This window comes from Trachypithecus francoisi, unplaced genomic scaffold (genome assembly GCF_009764315.1).
Source record: "Trachypithecus francoisi isolate TF-2019V2 unplaced genomic scaffold, Tfra_2.0 Lachesis_group0, whole genome shotgun sequence".
NCBI lineage: Eukaryota > Metazoa > Chordata > Mammalia > Primates > Cercopithecidae > Trachypithecus > Trachypithecus francoisi.
The window spans coordinates 188,961,196-188,975,474 of record NW_022681453.1 but is presented as its reverse complement, the minus strand read 5'-3'; positions in this window follow the sequence as shown (position 1 = coordinate 188,975,474).

The following is a 14,279-nucleotide window of genomic DNA, read 5'->3' as shown; positions in this document are numbered from 1 at the left end:
TTGTGAATCATACCAATAGATATCACCTCTGTGTGTGCTCATCCTTATCTGAATGCCATTGTTCTTCAAGCCTTTTCTCCTCTTGTTTAGCACTTTCTATATTTGCCCAGATCAAGGGAAAACTTCACTTTGTCCCCATATTCCCACCTTTTTCAGCCTGTCATAATTTCTAGTATGATCTGGTTGTGTATATTTCCTTCATTTTACATGTGGCTCAGGAGTAACATCTCTGAATTTCCTTCTTTCCTCATTTCCCACAAACCCCACGATCCCCAACCTACCCTAAAATCTCTTCATTTAGCTGGTACCATGCAACTTTGATAGAAGTCATTGCAGCTTCTAGGGTTATATAGGGATGGCTTGTTGAGTCCTAAAAATAGGCAATCAGAGAGTTTCTCAATGCTGAACCTCTGGAGATCGCTTGGCAGTTTGCACACTCCACTTCTACTGATAAGTTTTCCAATATGGTCATTATCAGCAATTGAAAACTAGCTATGAATTTATTTAATTAATATTTACTGAATACCTATCTCAGGGTCAGCCTCATTAAATGCAGGCAGGGTAAAGTAGCTATAATAAGACCTTGTCCTGGGCTGAAGCAGTATAAAGGATATTGGGTGGAAAGAGAAGTAAGCTTGAAACATAGCACTGGTTCTGCCACTGATGAGCCAGGTGAGCCATGGAGATCTCCACCCACTGTTTCTTCATTCATAAAATGAAGGCGTCAGACCCGTGCAGTGGCTCTTAGCCATAACAGCATGTTAGAATCACCTGGGAGCTTTTGAAACTTCCCAATTCCAAGGCCCCACCCAAATCAAAGGAATCAGAACCTCTCAGAGGACAGTCCCAGCAGGAGCTTCCCAGAGGATTTCAACATACTGTGTGGATTGCAAACCACTGGCCTATGTCATCTGTTAGGACCAACCTTGTCCCAAACATTTTCTGAGTAACACACATCCAGGCACTTAATAGATTTGCTGTCAGTTCACCTTTTCCCTAATGTTATTGCTTTATTTTCTGGTTCAGGATTGGGGTTTTTTGTTTGTGTTTTGTAGGGAAAAGGAGGAGTTAAAAGCAGGTGGTCCTTTAGATGCTTTTGTCACGTTTCTTTGGCAAATAACGTTCTTTCTTGCCATTCTCTATTATTTTTAATTTACTTCCAAAGAATAGTCAATAATACAAAGTAAATACTGTTTAAAATAACAGGCTTCTTTTTAACAAACAATGTGAGTTCAAGAGGATAAGTGGTTACTTATAAAGTGGAGCCTGAGTTACTCTCTTTAATGTGCAATTTTCAGGAGAGTCCTTAGCTAAACCTTAAGGTTCCTTCGTTTATTTTTAATTGAATAGCATTTCTGTGATTTTAGTTCACTTATTTCATTATTTTTGTAATTTATTGCTTTGTTCCCCTTTTCCAAAATGGAAAAAAAAAAAGTGAACACACACCCACACTCCCACACACACCAATTTAGGAAAGATAAAGTTTGAAAACTGCTCAGATCTCTTAACTGAGCTGACCTGGGATAGAACACACTGCTACGCTGAAGAGGCTTTTACTTAGTTTTGGAAATAATTTTTGTCAGTTAAATTTCCTGTTTCTATTAATGCTGTGCTTTTTCTAAGTGTCTATTGCTGCTTCTTGACTCTATTTAAAAAATCCGGCAGCCTCTAGGTGATCTGAGTCAAGCAGACATCTAGATCAAGGGTGAGGAATAGCAGAGAATACTTGCTGGAAGATGAGAATGAAATACAGCAAAGAGATATAAGCTTCAATACAGCAAGGGCAGTGGTTTTAAAATGATTTTTTGTGATAATTTTTACCACAATATTTATTTATTTGATAATAAAATTAAAACTTATTAATGAAGAAAGTAGAAAAACACAGAAAATTGGAAATAATTATTTTAAATAATATAATAGTCATATTACCCAAAGGTAGAACTTTCTAAGAATTTGACGTGATTTCTCTAACCCTTTTTCCTTTCCCAGAGATAGGCTTTGGGGTTTATTCTTATTTTTTATTATTTTACATAGCATCATGTAAAAATAATTTTGATTTGTGCTTTATTTTCCATTTAAGTATACGGTAATATACTTTTACCGGACATACTTTCTAAACACAGACTGACTGATTGATTCATATATATATATTTTTCTTTCTTTCTTTTTTTTTTTTTCCAGACAGGGTTCCACTCCTGCTGCTCAGGCTGGAGTGCAGTGACATCATTTTGTTTCACTGCAAACTCCACCTCCCAGGCTCAAGCAATTCTCCTGCCTAAGCTTCTCAAGTAGCTGTGATTACCCACACATACCACCACGCCCAGCTAATTTTTGTATTTTTCGTAGAGATGGGGTTTCTCCATATTTCCTAGGCTGGTCTCAAACTCTTGACATCAAGTGATCCACCCACCTCAGCCTCCCAAAGTGCAGGATTATAGGTGTGAGCTACCACACTGGCCTCACATAATATTTTTAAGAATCTAACATTTTCCATGTGTTTTCTGAAATAATGGAAATGGTGCCTCTGGAGCTGTGCAACCCAGGAGCCATGAATAAAATAGACAAAAATTCCTTTCATCCAGGAAGTTACATTATAGGTAAGGAATGCAGAGAATAAAATGGATATACTAATTATATAGCTTATTAAACAGTGATAAACCTAAACTAAATAGTCAAGAAATATTGAGAAGGTTGGAGGAAGGTAACAGTTTAAAATAATGTGGCAATGGAAGTCCTCAATGAGAAGGTGAAGTTTAAGAAATAATTTAAGAGATGAAGCAAATCAAGTGGTACCTGGTAGGAAAGTATTCTGGAAATAGCACGTGCAAGTTCCCTAAGGTAGAATCACGTACAAAATGTTCAAAAAAAAGCAAAGGGGCCAGTGCAGCTGCAACGAAGTAAGCTAGGAAGAGAGTATTTTAAAATGAAAGCACAAAGGGTAAGAGATTTAAAATGTATAGGATATGACAGACCATTATAAAGACTTCATCTTTTACTTTGAATGAAAGCGAAAGATATTGTTAGGTTTTGATCAAAGGAAACATAGATCTAAATTGAGACTTACTAGGATTATTCTTCCTGTTGGGTTGAAAAATAGACCATAAGTGGATAAGGAGAGAAGCAATGAGTTCACATAGAAGGTTATTACAATAATCCAGGCAAGAGATGGCTTGGTGATTGCAGTCTGTCATAGGAGGAAGTGGTTAGAATCTGGATATTATTTTAAAGTAGAGCCAACTGGTTTTGCTGATTGACTAGATGTGAGGTATGAAAGTAAAAGACTAGTCAAAAATGATTCCAAAGCTTTTTGCCTAAGAAATTGATAGGATAGAGCAGATGTAAACCAAAAGTGGAAAGACTGAGAGAGAGCAGGTTTGAAAAAGAAAGTCATAAATTTCATTTTGGACATGGTAATAATTTCTTCTTCTTCTTCTTCTCTTTCTCCTTCTCCTTCTCCTTCTCCTCCTCCTTCTTCTCCTCCTCCTCCCCTTATTCCTCTTCCTCTTCTTCCTTCTTCTGTCTTCTTCTTCCTCCTTCTCCTCCTCCTCCTCCTTCTTCTTCTTCTTCCTCTTTCTCTTCCTTCTTCCTTCTTCTTCTTCCTTCTTCTTCCTTCTTCCTTCTTCTTCCTTCTTTTTCCTTCTTCCTTCTTCTTCTTCTTTTTTTTCTGAGACAGAGTCTCGTTCTATCATCCAGGCTGGAGTGCAGTGGTGTGATCTCAGCTCACTGCAACCTCCACCTCCGAGGTTCAAGAGATTCTCCCACCTCAGCCTCTGGAGTAGCTGGGACTACAGGTACAAGCCACCACACTCAGCTAATTTTTGTATTTTTAGTAGAGACTGGGATTCACCATGTTGGCCAGGCTGGTCTCGAACTCCTGACCTCAGGTGATCCATCCACCTCAGTCTCCCAAAGTGCTGGGATTACAGGCATGAGTCGCCGCGCCCAACCTGGACATAATAATCTTAACATGCCTTATTGCACGTCCAAGTAAAGATGCACAGTAAGCAGTAGAAAAACAGAGGCATGTGAAGAACTAGAATGGAGAAAAGGATTTCAAGAGAAGATAGTAACAAAACACCAGTTTCACAGGATTGAGTCAAGTTGAAAATATGCTCCAGTCTTTGGATATTTAGATTGACTGTTACGTATCACTAGGCTGGCTGGTTAATAACGGGAGAAACCAAATTTATTTTTCTCATTACTGAATCCATTTTTTTTTTTTTTTTTTGAGACGGAGTCTCGCTCTGTCGCCCAGGCTGAAGTGCAGTGGCCGGATCTCAGCTCACTGCAAGCTCCGCCTCCCGGGTTCACGCCATTCTCCTGCCTCAGCCTCCCCAGTAGCTGGGACTACAGGCGCCCGCCACCTCACCCGGCTAATTTTTTGTATTTTTTTAGTAGAGACGGGGTTTCATCGTGTTAGCCAGGATGGTCTCGATCTCCTGACCTCGTGATCCGCCTGTCTCGGCCTCCCAAAGTGCTGGGATTACAGGCTTGAGCCACCGCGCCCGGCCTGAATCCATCTTTTATTATCTCTCAAATTTTTCATTCTTTTTTTCTCTGTGAGAGTATCATCAAAGAAATCTGGTGTGTTAGGGTCACAGATCAGCCCTGGATTCCGATCCTGAATCTGCCCTTTTAATAATTGCATCTTTGTAATTTAATGTGATAGAAACCAAACCTGTCAGTTTAAGTGTTCTGGGAAGGAGGATGCCAAGTCAGAGTTAGACTTGCAAAAGCATGATGGCTAATGCCTGTGGAGAAAAAAAAAAAAATAGGAAAAGGCAGCAGGAGTAGATAGGAAAATCTGTGCCAGGGATCGGAGGGATGAGCAAACTTTTTTCTGTAAATGACCAGATAGCAAATATTTCAGGCTTTGTGGGTCACATAAATTGTCTATAATATATTCCTAATATTTTGTCACTTGTATCATTCTTTGAAATATGTAAATCATTCTTAGTTTGTGGGCCACATACACACAAAAAAAGGCTGTGGACCAGATTTAGCCTATGGGCTATAGTTAACAAATACAGCCTGGTCTGACACCTGTGAATGGATAATAGGAAAGCAGGATAATTGTGTCAGAAAAACTTTAGGCTGTTGAGTGTTCTTATAAAGCCTTGTGGCCAGCCCATGAGGAGTTCTTGTTTAAAGGATGTCCATAAGTTAGTCCTGCATTGGGCAGCAATGGTCACTTTGTAATATCCCCACTGTACTTACTCATTATCTGTGAGCTGTTAAAAGTGTGACTTTAACTAGAAAGTTATAGCAGCTGCCAACAGCACTGCAGCGAAAAGCTGTCAGCAAACTGCCCACCACCCCGGCCCCTCCACTCCCACTCCGTGAAAGATTCTTACTTGAAGAGCAGCATACCTCCTGAATGTCACATGAAAGTATAGAGAATTAGCCGATAAAGCTTTGGTTTTCTTACAGACCAAGTTGTCCCAAGGTAGGTAGTAGACAGATGATTTGATGAATTTGTAAAATCATTGTTCAGTCATCTTCTCTCTTTGTCATTCTTAGTGTATGGCTTCCGTTCTCATGGCTATTTTAGTTCTAGGAAGGTTACTCTACTTTCACTCTTATCACCTTATTCAAGTCAAGAAGATGAAGAAGCAAAAGAAGAATAAGGCAAACAGGAGAAAGGAGTAGTACCTATGTATCAGAAAATCAAAACTTTTTCATAAATCCTCAGTGGGTGGAAAACTGAAAAGTGGGATAGAATAGAGAGTACAAATAGAGCTAAGCATGTATGGAATTGTGATATAAGACACGATAGTATTACAGATCAACAGAGAAATGAGGGATGCTTCCATATATGCTGTGGGGCAAGTGGATATTTACAGGGGAAAAAACAAACGAACATGGTCTCTAACCCATACCATACACAAAAATTAATTTTACATAGGTTCAAGACTAAAATATAAAAAAAATCAGAAAAAATACAGAAGAATAAATTTCTCACCATAAATTAAAGAATTTTTCTAATTAAATAAGACACAAAAACAAAACCTTAAAAAATAGTTTATACAACTGTGTTAAAATAAAGGACCCTGTTCATCAAAGACATAATAGAAACATCAGAAGACAATCCAAAATTAGGAAGAATAACCACCGTATAGCATATAATAAACAAAGACTTAATATTCAGAATAGTTTTAAAAACCAATAAATCAATTATAACAACTACAACCAAATAGAAAAAAAGCAAAATTCATGCAAAGGCATTTTGCAAAAGATAAATGATATAAGCTTATTACAATATGAAATTATGCTCAACCTTATTAATAACTTCCATAATAAAATCTTATTAATAAAATCAATGAAAAATATAATTTTAAACCAGACTCATATGTTCACCAGATTAACAAAATGTAAGATGTCTGATATGCTTACAAGTGTTGTAGGATATTTGGATTAATGATGGTCTCCAATTGATCTAACAAATTTTGAAAGGAATACTAACATTATACTGTAAATTTAAACATCCAACTTTGCATTAAAATGTGCTAGTAAGCATACATTTTTGAGAAACTCTTATATGTATATCAGGGTACATGTATAAGAATGACAATTGTAGCTATAGTAAGAAAACTGGAAACCTTTAAAATTTTCACTGGCTTAATGATAAATAATTTGTGGTGTGTTTACACATTGAAACATCTTATAGCAGTAAAAATGAAAAAATAAATAGATACAGTTATTTAAATGAATATTTCCTTAGAAACAATTTTGAATGAAAAAAGCAACTCCCAGGCTCACACCTGTCATCCCAGCACGTTGGGAGGCCAAGGTGGGCGGATCACCTGAGGTCGGGAGAAACATGAAGAAACACCGTTTCTACTAAAAATACAAAATTAGCCAGGCGTGGTGGCACATACCTGTAATTCCAGCTACTTGGGAAGCTGAGGAAGGAAGATCACTTGAACCCAGGAGGCAGAGGTTGCCGTGAGCAGAGATCACGCCATTTCACTCCTGCCTGGGCAACAAGAGCGAAACTCTGTCTCAGAAAAAAATAACAAAGCAACTCCCAGAAGGACTCATTGCGCATAATATCATTTTTAACTCACAACTAGCAAAACTAAATAATATATTGTTAAGGGGTGTGTGTGTGTGTGTGTGTGTGTGTGTGTGTGTATGTAAAATATACATGTGAGATCACACTATTGTAAAGAAAAGGCATGGACATGAATAACAAAATGTAATAGAATGTTTCCTTTGAAAGAAGACATGCAGTAGGATGGGTAAAGGAGTCACAAGTATATGGTTATTGTTGGTAACGTTCTAGTCCTTGGGTTAGGTAGTGGGTTTATAGGTATTCATTAAATAATTATCATTCTTTAAGACTTACATATATTACATACATATTCTTTTTTGTTTATATCAAATAGTATATGGAAAAGACAATTAAGAAATATGTTTTTTAAAAAATAAATACCTCTATTTTGATGTCTCATTGGATAGAATGGTTGTCCATGGTCGTATTCAGCAGCAAGTGAATTAGGGTGTTTAGTTTCATAGATGGGCACGTTGCTGCCCATCAAAACCAGCTTTTGCCTACTTCATTAGCTATGTAGCCTTGACAAACTTATCTTTCAGTCTCAGTCATGATATATGTCCAATTTAACTCACAGGACTTCAGTGGAAGTCAAATGACATATGGAAATGTCCTTTGTAAATGAGAAATACTGGATAAATAAAGGTTTTTTTTTCAGGTATGTATATGTGTGTGTGTGTGTGTGTATGTGCATGTGTATATATATATATATATACACCTGAAAAATAAATATATGTAATATCTATTTACATATATGTGTAAATAATATGTATTTAATAATATACACATATATACACATATATGTGTAAATATACATAGTACACATGTAATACTATATGTGTAAATATATACTATGTATGCATATTTATACATATATACACATATATGTGTAAATATATTAAATAATATATAAAATAATATATATTTACACACATGTAAATAATATATTAATATAGAGATAATATAATACATATATTTACATATATATGTAAATTATATATATGTAAAATGAAAGCCTATATCTTGCAATTTCAAGCACACATTCAGGTACAGTCCTTTCCCCAGCTTCAAATATCATCCTACCTCATGTCTGTCTGTCAGAATAATATATGGACTCAGCATTGAGAATTCCATATTACAGAAGAGGAGTCCATATTACAGAAGTAAGGACATTTTCCATTGATGTGACTTTTTATTTAAAAAGAATAAAGTGAAAAATGAGTCTGAATGCAGCCACTTTACTATTTTAGTTCTTCATTAAGATATTGGAAGCAAAGCAATTTTACTGCAATGTTATTGGTGAAACTACTCACTCTGACACAGTCTGTGTCTCAGGGCGACTTTGTTATAAAAACCCAGAGCGGCACCATTCTCACGGTGGTCCTACTGCTTATTCTCTATCTAGCAGCAATATCTTTGGAAGACATAAGTTAGATAATTATCTTATCACTCTACTGTTCACAATCCTCCAAGATTTCCAGCTCACTTAAAATTAAATCTGACACTAGCTACTTTCCCATCCTTATACGTTACTACTCTCCTTCCAGATCATCTTGACCTGGCCATACTGGTCTCCTTGCTATTTCTGAGATGCAACAAGTGCACATCTTAAACTTACTGCTTTTTTCACATCATCTGTTTTCTCCCAAAAGAATTTTCTTATCAGAAAAGACCTCTCTGATCACCCTATATAAAGTAGCCACCTATGACACTCTATTCTCTTTCCCTGCTTTATTTTTCTTTGTAACATGACAAGAATGACAGAATATTATATTTTTTATTCATGCATTACTGTATTGACTGTTTCATAAGAATGAATGCTTTATAAAAGTAGCTATTTTATATGTTTATGTTTGTGTATATATGTTCATCTTTGTATCACAAATGCTTAGAACAGTGCCTATCACACAGTAGAGCTCAAATAGTAACTAGCAAATAAATTGATAAACTAATGAATAATGATTAAGGTAGAGTATATGACTCAAGTCAGATCAATGAGGCTCCATTTCAGATCTTTTATTATAATTATCAGGGAAGAAAACTCTATCTAGAAGATGAAATAAAAAACCCTAGAGCTAATAAAAAAAAAAATGAAAGCAACTCTATGAAAAAAGCAGAACTGAACCAGAGGAAAAATGCCTGATCATATAAATCAAGCCTCTTGATCCACCCCTACGTAGAGTTTTTATGCACATATAAATTTCATATTTTCTTAATGTATTTTGACTTGTATTTCTATCATTTACTTCTGAAAGAGTCCTGATTAATATATTCACCAATCTCCTTTTATACAAATAGTTAGATTGAGACCTGGAAAAAAGAAGCGTTTCACCCAAACTCACAAAAATAATGGAAGTAAGATGTAAGCTTGGATCTTCTGAGTTCTAGTACTGACCTTTTACTTCTGTATTGCTTAGCCAGCTGCACAAGCAGCCTCCAACGCTCCATGATCTCAGGTTGTACATTTACAAAACAGTCTAGTATTCCAGCCAGGAATCCTAGGAAATTAAGTAGGTTGAGATTAAGTTTCCTATGCTGTCTAATCGTTTTAAGTCTAAACTGCCACCTCACTGTGAGTGAGTCCAACTCCGAAAAAAGAAAAGAAATACCATAAAGAAAATGTTAGGATTAATCCCCTCTGTCCAACCTAAGCCATAGGTTTGTTAAGGAAAGAAAATTTGCTTTTATGAAGATTCTGTTTTCCTCTAAAACTGGTACCATTCATGCTTTTTTTCTCTAAGTTTATTGCAGGTCATAGATATTTTAATCACCGCATCATGATGAATGTAATCAGTTATTGTTTCTGTGTATTATTGTGTACCTGACAACCCCACAATCTCATCTCAAGACTGTCCGAGAAAGGAGAAAGTATCTTGCTTGGTACCTGGCACTTAGTAGGCATCTGATAACTTATATTCATTAAATATGAACATAAGTGTGTCTTCTCTATAACACTGTAAAAACTTACAGGGAAATTGTCTTAATTTTTATAATTTTCCAGCCCTGAGATAATTCCTCTATTGAATTCCTGTGTTTTCAGCTTATCATCTGTTAGAACATGGTTAAAATAAAGCTAGAGAAGAGTAAGAGTTTCCACATTATACGTTGAGTTTACTGGAGAAGACAACAATAAAATGTGGTGATAACTTTATGTTTTAATCCTCCTATTTATTACTTTCTTACTAAGTTTGCAAGACATTTTCAAAAACACCTTTTAATCCAGTTTTTATAAGTCATGTGGTTTATAGTTTAAACTATTTAATATAGTAAGAACAATGTAAATTGTCAGAATCAATAATATGGTTTTATGGAAAAGATTAGGGTAAAAAATGTTCTTCAGAAGAAATTGTTCTTAAATTAAAATATAAAAGTTTTGTTTATTGAATATATTAATAATTTGTGAAAAATGATAATTTCAAACTTTTGCAGAAAGTTTATTTTGTTAATTGTTTAAACAGGACATGTTTTGAAGCTTGTTTTTATTATTATTATTATTATTTTTTTTTTTTTTTCAGACGGAGTCTCGCTCTGTCGCCCAAGCTGGAGTGCAGTGGCCGGATCTCAGCTCACTGCAAGCTCCGCCTCCCGGGTTCACGCCATTCTCCTGCCTCAGCCTCCCGAGTAGCTGGGACTACAAGGAGCCCGCCACCTCGCCCGGCTAGTTTTTTGTACTTTTTAGTAGAGACGGGGTTTCACTGTGTTAGCCAGGATGGTCTCGATCTCCTGACCTCGTGATCCGCCCGTCTCGGCCTCCCAAAGTGCTGGGATTACAGGCTTGAGCCACCGCGCCTGGCCGTTTTTATTATTAATGTCTTTTAAAACTCTCCTTATTTAAAAAAAAGTAAGTAAAAGCATGCACTGTCCAGAAAATTTAAAAATTAAATTAATTTACATTCAATATTAAAATTTTGACAAGGCTTATTCACTTTGACTGTTAATACATTGTCTTTCAATGCCAATCAGCCTCTCATTCAACCAAAAGTATGAATTAAATGCCCACAGCTATCAACTACATGTGGTGCACTCTGAACACTTATTTAATACTAGCAGCTTAAATTGTTCCTTTTTTTAGTTGAACTAAGTGTCTACTTTGACAAAGTCATGAGGTCAGAACTTAGCTGTGTAAAGATTATGAGACATGGTTGAAATTTGAAGTAGTTTAGAAGGAAGCGTTTTAAGTTAAATACAAGCACAAAAATCTGCCCTAGCTGAAAAATCTCCCAGATTAGGGTAAATCCCAACAGGAAGCAATTCTCAGGACAATAGAGAGCTTCTGGTTTCTCCTTCCTGACATTCTGTCAAGTCTTTTCAATCAAAACTCATCTAAAACTGTCACAAATTTAAAACTCCAGACTCATTTGTTAATTGAACTCCACACTTACTATACAGTACTTGCTCAGTATTTCCACTAAAATGTCTAATAGGAATCTCAAACAAAACATGAACAAAACCAAATTATTGATCCCGTTTCTCCCCCTTTGTCCTCCCTCTTTTAGCCCCTTTGTCCCCTACCAACAGCAAACAAAACAAAAACCTGAGATTCTACTTTTCTCAGTTTAACTGTTTCTCTGTTTCTTTAGCCAGTGAGCCAAGGTCTTCACAATATACTCTTGAATACATTTTTTGTCTCATACACTATGTCCAATCCATTGTTAAATCCTGTTAGCTGTAGTTTACAGTTTACCCCATATCTGATCCCTGCTAACTTATCAATTAGGTATTAGTCCAAATCCCATAGTCTCTCATTTGGAGTACTGATATTTTATTGGACCTTTTCATTGGTCACTGGACTTTAATCCTTGTCCACTCATGGTCTAATTTCCAGACAGCAGCATGATTACCTTACAACTCAATTCATAATTATGTTTCCCTTCTGCTCAAAACCATTTAAGGCTTTTACACTTAGAATAAAATTCAAATTCTGCACATTGGAGCATGATCTACAAGGTCCTATCTATTACACGGCCTGATATGGTTTGACTTTGTGTTCCCACCCAAATATCATCTCAAATAGTAATCACCAGGTGTTGAGGGAGTGATGTGGTGGGAGATGACTGGATCATGGGGGTGGTTCCCCCATACTGTTCTTATGATAGTGAGTGTTCTCATGAGATCCAATGGTTTTATAAGGTGCTCTTCCCCCTTCACTTCCTTCACATGTTCTCTTGCCTGCTGCCATGTAAGATGGGCCTATTTCCCCTTCCACCATGATTATAAGTTTTCTGAGGCCTCCCCAGCCATGTGGAACTGTGAGTCCAATAAACATCTTTTCTTTAAAATTTATAGTTCTTTATAGCAGTGTTAAAATAGACTAATACAGTAAATTGGTACTGAGGCAATGAGGTACTGCTATAAAGATGCAGAAAATGTGGAAGCAACTTTGGAACTGGGTAACAGGCAGAGGTTGGCACAGTTTGGAGGGCTCAGAAGAAGAAAGGAAGATGTGGGAAAGTTTGGAACTTCCTAGAGACGTGTTGAATGGTTTGGACCAAAAGGCTGATAGTGATGTGGACAATGAAGTCCAGGCTGAAGTGGTCTCAGATGGAGATGAGGAACTTACTGGGAACTGGAATGAAAATCACTTTTGCTATGCTTTAGCAAAGAGACTGGTAGCATTTTGCCTCTTCCCTAGAGATATGTGGAACTTCAAACTTGAGAGAGATGGTCTGAAATTGGAACTTATGCTTAAAAGGGAAGCAAAGCATAAAAATTTGGAAAATTTGCAGCCTGATGAAGCAATAGCTAAAGAAAAACCCATTTTCTGGGGAGAAATTCAAGCCGGCTGCAGAAATTTGCGTAAGTAATAGGGAGCCAAACATTAACAGCCAAGACCATGGGGAAAATATCTCCAGGGCATGTCAGAGATCTTTGAAGCAGCCCCTTCTATCACAGGCCCAGAGACCTAGGAGGAAAAACTGGTTTCATGGGCTGGGCCCAGGGCTCCACTGCAGTATACAGCATTGCAACTTGATGCCATGCATTCCAGCTGTGGCTAAGAGGGGCCAAGGTACAGCTTGGGCCATTGCTTCAGAAGGTGCAAGTCCCAAGCCTTGGTGGCTTCTACGTGCTGTTGTGTCTGTGAGTCCACAGAAGTCAAGCATTAAGGTTTGGGAACCTCCACCTAAATTTCAGAGGATGTATGAAAATGCCTGTATGTCCAGGCATAAGTCTGCTGCAGGAGCAAAGCCCTTATAGAGAACCTCTGGTGGTGCAGAAGGGAAATAAATGTGGGGTTGGAGGCCCCACACAGAGTCCTCACTGGGGCACTGCTTAGTGGAGCTGTGAGAAGAGGGTCACCAACCTCCAGATCCCAGAATGTTGGATCCACCAACAGCTTGCAATGTATACCTGGAAAAGCCACAGGCCACTCAATACCAACCCATGAAGGAGCTTCCCAAGGCTGTGGGAGCCCACCCCCTTAATCAGTGTGCCCTGGATGTGAGTCATAGAGTACAGGGGATTATTTTGAAGCTTTAAGATTTAATAACTGCCCTATTGGATTTTGGACTTGCATGGGGCCTGTGGCACCTTTGTTTTGGCCAATTTCTTCCATTTGAAATGAGTGTATTTACTCAATGCCTATATCCCCATTGTATCTTGGAGGGAACTAACTTTTTCTTTTTATTATTATTTTATAGGCTCCTAGGTGGAAGGGCCTTGACTTGTCTCAGATAATTAGTTTTGAAATGTGAAAGATGCGATATTTGAGAGGGACCATGGGCAAAATATTATGGTTTTGCTTTGTGTTTCTACCCAAATACATCTAAAATTGTAATCCCCAGGTGTTGAGGGAGGGACCTGGTGGGAGGTGATTGGATCATGGAGGTGGTTTCCCCTATGCTGTTCTCATGATAGTGAGTAAGTTCTCATTCGATCTGATGGTTTTGTAGGGGGCTCTTCCCCCTTCGCTTCCGTTATACACTCTCTTGCCTGTGGCCGTATAAGACGTGCCTCCCCTTCCACCATGATTGTTAAGTTTCCTGAGGCCTCCCCAGCTGTGTGGAGCTGTGAGTCAATTAAACCTCTTTTTTAATAATTTACCCAGTCTTGAGGAGTTCTTTATAGCAGTATGAGAACAGACTAATAGATGACCCTTTGTTTCTCTGATACCATCGCCTCTCCTTGACACATTCTTCAACAATCACATTGATCTCCTTGCTCTTCCTCAGATATCAAAGGGATAGTCCACTGCAGGCCATTTACATTTGCTGTACTCTCTGCCCAG